Source organism: Meles meles, chromosome 4 (assembly GCF_922984935.1).
Source record: "Meles meles chromosome 4, mMelMel3.1 paternal haplotype, whole genome shotgun sequence".
In the NCBI taxonomy this organism is placed as follows: domain Eukaryota; kingdom Metazoa; phylum Chordata; class Mammalia; order Carnivora; family Mustelidae; genus Meles; species Meles meles.
Genome location: NC_060069.1, coordinates 15,478,983 through 15,485,642, shown reverse-complemented (window position 1 = coordinate 15,485,642; position 6,660 = coordinate 15,478,983). Strand labels below are relative to the sequence as shown.

At 42.0% G+C, this 6,660-nt stretch overlaps 1 pseudogene; it reads left to right on the top strand.

The window, feature by feature from the left end:
* The first annotated feature begins 4,107 nt into the window (after nt 1-4,107).
* LOC123940048 lies at nt 4,108-5,774 on the top strand (annotated as a pseudogene).
* Nucleotides 5,775-6,660: the final 886 nt, after the last annotated feature.

Sequence of the window (6,660 nt, the reverse complement as noted above, 5' to 3'; positions counted from 1 at the left end):
TGTCATAGTCCTCTAAGGCTATGGTCATGTCCATTTTGAAGATGAAAAAAAAAAAAAAAGCTGGAACCCAGGAAGTTTCTTGGCCAAGGTCAACATCAAATGTTAGGGTAAGAATTTAGTCTATTTTACTCCAAGACATGCCTCTCAAGTATACCATACAGTCTCACATAAACCGTTGTTCTTGTAAAATAGACCCAACTATATTGGAATTTTATTTATGACAAAGGTGAGATTTCATGTCAGTAGCTAAGTCCCAACAAATGAACATCTATCTGGAAAGAAAATAAAGCTAGATCCCTTCCTCGCCCCTTATACCTAATTTAATTCCAGGTAGAACAAAGATTTTACTATTAAAATGAATCCCAAAAACCTCCAAAACAAGTCACAAATAAAATTATCAATAGTATTAGAGTGGGAAAAGGAAACCCAGAACTAGAAAACCCAGAATCATAAAAAGAAAGATTGGTAAATTTAGAACATAAATTTTAAAAACTGCTACATGACAAAGCATGAACAAAGTCAAAGACAAATAAATAATGGAAAAAAGTATTTCAAATGCATATATTAAAAAACTAATTTCCTAAATTTACTGAGAGGTGGTACAAATTTAAAAAAGAAAAAAAAAGATAATCTAATTTAAAACAATTGTTTTAAAAGTACATGAAAATATGCCCAACCTCACTTGAAATGAAAGAAATGCAATTTAAATTAGCAAGGAGATATCATTTTTCACCCAGCAGGAAACAAAAGGATTCTGATTCTGTTGGCTGCTATCTGGCCTCAAAAAAAAAAAAAAGTCATTAGCTTTTACTCATTAGCTCCTACCCATCCTCAAAAACATGTTTGACAGCTAAATCCATTTTGGCTCTAGTCCTTGCTTTGAAATATCAACATCCAAAATGTAAACCATCACCTCTACAACTTTTCAGGGTACTGTCCCTTAATACTTCTACTGCCTTGCCCATGACCTGGCCTCACAGTCTTTGCCCACTTCCTTTCTACAAAACCTTCTCTATACCCGTTGAATTCCTGATCCATAATCAACAAACCCCCTATAACCTCACCCTGTCCCAGAACCCCTCCTCTACCACCTTTCATTAATTGAAATTGGGCTTCCCCAAGGGCATGCTAGCCCTGTAGCCCTCTCAGGTGACAGCAGATCTCTGACACTCCAGACCATTGTTCCTCCCCATGTTTCTTCCTGTTTTTCCTCTTTCAGGTCATTCCCCTTGTTCACCTGTGACTGGGAAAATGACTCACCTCCAAGCTCTGCCATAAACAAATGTTGGGGAACCTCACCGTCCACATAGACAATCAATCTAATAACTGACCTCAGAGGTTCCTAACTTCATTTCCAAGATCCTTCATTTCATCCTAATCACGCATTCCCATGGTGATACCCTGAACTTTTTCATTTTCTTCAACAGCTTTATTTCAAAAATCTATATTTCAAACAACCTAGGCTCTTGTAACAGCCTCTCCTTCCAATTTGCATTATTAACTTCATCAGGACTTCAAGTTTAGGGGCACCTGGGTGGCTTAGTTGGTTAAGTGTCTGTCCTTGGCTTAGATCATTATCCTAGGGTCCTGGGATGGAGCCTCATATCAGGCTCTCTTCTCAGTGGGGAGCCTGCTTCTCCCTCTGCCCCTCCCTCTGCTCAGGCTCTTTCTCTCTCAAATAAATAACATCTTTTAAAAAAAGAACTTCAAGTTTATTAAGGTCTCTATTTTCTATCTGTCCTAACAACCTTCTTCTTCTTCTTTTTTTTTTTTTTAACATCCTTACTTATCCATCTTAGAGTCCATGAATCACCACTTCATGGTCCCATTTTATCTCCATAAACAATGGTTTTCCTGACTCATTTCAGATCTCAGCCCATTTGCTGCTGTGTCAGAAGAGCCTTTCCAGATTGTCCTGGCTAGGTGTGGTCGCCCTATGACTGCTCTCACAGAAACGTGTTCCACCTTTTCAACATACTTTTCAGAACTGTAATTTTACATTTATTTGATATTATCTGATAAATATCTGTCTTCCCCATTAGACCATAAGATACACGAAAGTGAAACTGGGTAGGAGAGAGACTTTTTTTTTTTAAAGATTTTATTTATTTGACAGACAGAGATCACAAGGAGGCAGAGAGGCAGGCAGAGAGAGAAAGGGAAGCAGTCTCCCTGCTGAGCAGAGAGCCCGATGCAGGGCTCGATCCCAGGACCCTGGGATCATGACCTGAGCTGAAGGCAGAGGCTTTAACCCACTGAGCCACCCAGGTGCCCCTGTGAGTTTTATTTTAAATGTTTTGAGTTACAGGGGTGCCTGGGTGGCTCAGTGGGTTAAAGCCTCTGCCTTCGGCTCAGGTCATGATCCGAGGGTCCTGGGATCGAGCCCCGCATCAGGCTCTCTGCTCCGCGGGGAGCCTGCTTCCTCCTCTCTCTCTGCCTGCCTCTCTGCCTACTTGTGATCTTTGTCTGTCAAATAAATAAATAAAATCTTTTAAAAAAAATGTTTTGAGTTACAAATGATAAATAACATTACCTTAGTTTCAGGTACACAATATAACAATTTGACATTTGTTTATATTGCAAAATGATCACCTCAATATGTCTACTTAACATCCATCACCACAAATAGTTGCAATTTTTTTCTTATAAGAACTTTTAAAATCTAGTCTCTTACAACTTTCAGATATACAATAGAGTACTGTTAACTATAGTCACGATGCTGTACATTACATCTCCAGGACTTACTTGTTTTATAATTGCAAGTTTGTACCTTTTGACCACCTTCACTCATTTTGCCCATCCCCCACCCTCTACCCTCCCCCTCTGGCAACCACCAAGCTGTTCTCTGTGTCTCTGAGTTCAGGTTTTTTAATTTTTTTAAATTTTTTATTTTTTTGTTTTTAAAGATTATCTATTTGACAGAGAGAAAGAGAGATAACAAGTAGGCAGAGAGGTAGAGAGAAAGGGGGAAGCAGTCTCCCTGCTGAGCAGAGAGCCCAATTTGGGGCTCCATCACAGGACCCAAGCCACAGGCAGAGGCTTAAGCAACTGAGCCACACAGGCACCCTTTTTTTTTTTTTTAAGATTTTATTTATTTATTTGACAGAGATCACAAGTAGGCAGAGAGGCAGGCAGAGAGAGAGGGGGAAGCAGTCTCCCTGCTGAGCAGAGAGCCCGATGTGGGGCTCGATCCCACGACCCTGAGATCATGACCTGAGCCAAAGGCAGCAGCTTAATCCACTGAGCCACCCAGGCGCCCTTTTTTTTTTTTTTAAGATTTTATTTATTTGTGATAGCACAAGCAGGGAGAGCAGCAGAGGGAGAGGGAGAAGCAGGCTCCCACTCAGCAGGCAGTCTGCCATGGTGTTCAATCCCAGGACCCTAGGATCATTACCTGAGCCAAAGCAGACTCTTAACCGACTGAGCTACCCAGGTGTCCCAAGTTCATTTTTTTAATTTCTGCTTATAAGAAAGAGATAATTTTTATTTTATTTGGCTTTTCAGTATTCAGTTGTATATATTCTTTATATATTTTGGATATTAATCTCTTATAAGATATATTATTTTGAAATATCTTCTCCCATTCAGTAGGTTGCTTTTTCGTTTTGTTGGTGGTTTCCTTCATTGTGCAAACACTTTTTTATTTTGATGTAGTCCCTCTTTATTTTTGTTTTTGTTGCTTATGCTCTTAGTGTCAAATCTGAAAAACAATCACCAAGATCAATGTCAAGTAGGCTCACTGCCTATGTTTTCTTCCACCAGGAATTTCCTGATTTCGGGTGTCATATTCAAGTCTTTTTGCTTGCCCTCCGTCCCGGGCACACCCACCACAGATGCCACACCTGCTTCTAGGCCACTTTGGTGACAAATTCCGAGTTTCTCTGATGATTTTGCTTCCCGGTGGCTCCAAATTTGGAACAGCTGGTTGGGCAGACGGTGGTGGAAGTCCGGCACACACAGATCTCTCGCAGGAACCTGCCAGTTAGCCAACCCCTCTCCTTGCATCCGGGCAACTTCCGCCCCCCACTGCAGTAGTCTGGCCTCTGAGTGTTCAGGTGGCTACAGACCTGCAGAGGAAGATCCAGGCAGTCACCGCAGTAAGCACCTATGGATTCTGCAAGCAGCAGTTCTTCCTCATCAGCTGGAACTGAGAAGGTGATCCTGGCTTCCCCGGAGACATGCAGTCATTTTCACCACCTGGGATAACCTCTCCCTGGCGGGATCCAGGTCATCAGGTCATTGTGTCTGCGGAGCGTTTTCTATGGAAGGCCCACATCCAGTGGCCTCAGGTGTGGAGTACTATATGGACTGTGGCCACAAAGCCCCTGGCTGTCACTATGGAGCTGTCAGTTGTGAAGGACGCAAAATGTATTCACAAGGGGCATATGAAAAAATGTGACCTACAGCTGTCAGAGCAACTAAGACTGCATCGTCAATAAGCACCACCAGAACAGCTGTCAGTCTTATTGACTGAAAAAAACGATTAGAAATGGGTATGGAAATGTATTCTACACAGTGTGAACAGAAGCCCTTTGGTGGGGGTGGGGGGGCGGGGAGCTGCAGAGAAGAAGACTTTTGATGTGCAATGCGAGAAACCAAGCAATTTCACCACCTCAACTAAGAAACAGGTCTTCTTAATCCAGGACTCTCATGAACACCCAGGAGCCTTTGATATGTGGGAGTGGTATGGTTCTCCTGATGATGTGTTCTAAACCTGAGACAAGCCAGGGAGCACTGGACATACTGACAAATGTAGTAGCCTCCCCTGCCCACCTGAATGCATCCCTTAACAATGGTAATGCTTCAGAAGTACTGTGGGAGAACCAGGCTGCAAAGTGAGATTCCTAGAGCTTAGCAAAAGCACTTAATACTGAAGATGGCTTCATGTCTCCGTGCCTGGCAGATGAGATAGACACTAGTGGAGGAGGCAGCCTCCACTGTCATCACTGGAGACCAGTCCCCACCTGTCACTGAAGTCAAAGACACCCTCCTTTTAGACACATCACATCTAGATTCATGATGCCCAGCCCCATTCCAGAATACCTCAACGTGAGCTACATCTGCAAGTCTATATCCTACTTGCTTTTTCCTCCCCAGCTTGAGCCCAGGTCAAGCCAGCAGGTCAGACACTTGGTCAGGAATGCAACACCAGCCTCGTGCTGCCCTGCTAAAATAAGCTCTTCACCCTTGGCCTGACCCAGTGTGCCCAGGTGGTGAGTCTCTCCTGTGTCCTGGCAGCTACCACCAATCGTCTGCAGAAAAGCATCAGGAAGATAAACTTGCTGGTTACTGGATAAAGTAGTCATGGAGCACAGCAGGAAGCATCAGAACTTCTGTTATCAGTATGGTAGAACCGGATATAGACAGCTAGGAGTATGCATTCCTTAAAGCTATAGTTCTCTTTAGTCTTGACCATCCAGGTTTGGCCAGCACAAACCAGAGCGAAAATTTAAAAACAACAACAACAACAACAAAAAAACCAACAACCTGAGATGGACCTATAAGACTACGTTAAGAAACCCTACTCAGAAGACATCTTCTGAATGGCCCAAATTCTCATCTGTCTACTAGCACTTAGGCTAATGAGCTCCAAAAAAATAGAACTTAATTTTTTTTCACCTTATTTATTTATCTATTTATTTATTTAATTTATTTATTGGTCTTATTGTCAATGTTATGATAGCATAATTCCCTTTATCCTCAAGATGGAGATGACAGAGTACAATGGCCTGATCACCAGAGCAAGTCTCTGGTGGACACCACAAACCTGCTGAGGAGCAAAAGAATCTTCCCAGGACTATTCAGAAACAAAGACAATGAAATAGTGGTACTTTGATACGTACAAATATTCCCAGTGTGTTAGCCATGTCATACCTGGTTTCTTTCTTTCTTTCTTTTTAAGATTTATTTATTTATTTATTTGAGAGAGAGAGACAGAGAGAGAGAGAGAGAACATGAGAAGGGGGAGGGGCAGAGGGAGAAGCAGACTCCCTGCCAAGCAGGGAGCTTGCCCTGGTGCAGGACTCCATCCTGGGACTCCAGGATCATGACCTGAGCCGAAGGCAGTGACCTAACCAACTGAGCCGCTCAGGCGCCCTGGTACCTGGTTTTTTCCTCCTTGTTAATCCCAGACAATAGCAACCAAAAGACTAAAAAGATCCTTTCCTGCCATAAGAAATGTTTCAATGCCTTTTGATGACACAGTAGATCTTGGGAAAATCCTTTAAATTAATTTGTATTTAGAGATTCTCAAAGGGCAAAAATAATATCAAATTTTTATAATATCATTCTTGGATTGAGCCACAAGGGAGGCTCCCTGCTCAGCCAGGAGTCTGCTTCTCCCTCTGCCTCTCTCTCTGACTGGTGTTTTTTTCTTGATCTCTCTCTGTGTCAAATAAATGGACAAAATATTTAAGGAAGAAAGGAAGGAAGAAACTTAAGACATTTACAAATAATTCACCATTAACATTCCATTTAATGCCTAGCTTGTCACCTAAGAAATTTTATTAAACAGTATTTTTAAGAACACAAAAGTAAGTGGACAGAATGATAGAATTCAAGCCAATATTCTCCCAACCTCCTCAAAAAAGAATAAAATCACAAAGGACTACTATGTCCTTTTGCCTTGTACTTACAGTAATTTGCATTAATATGGCACAC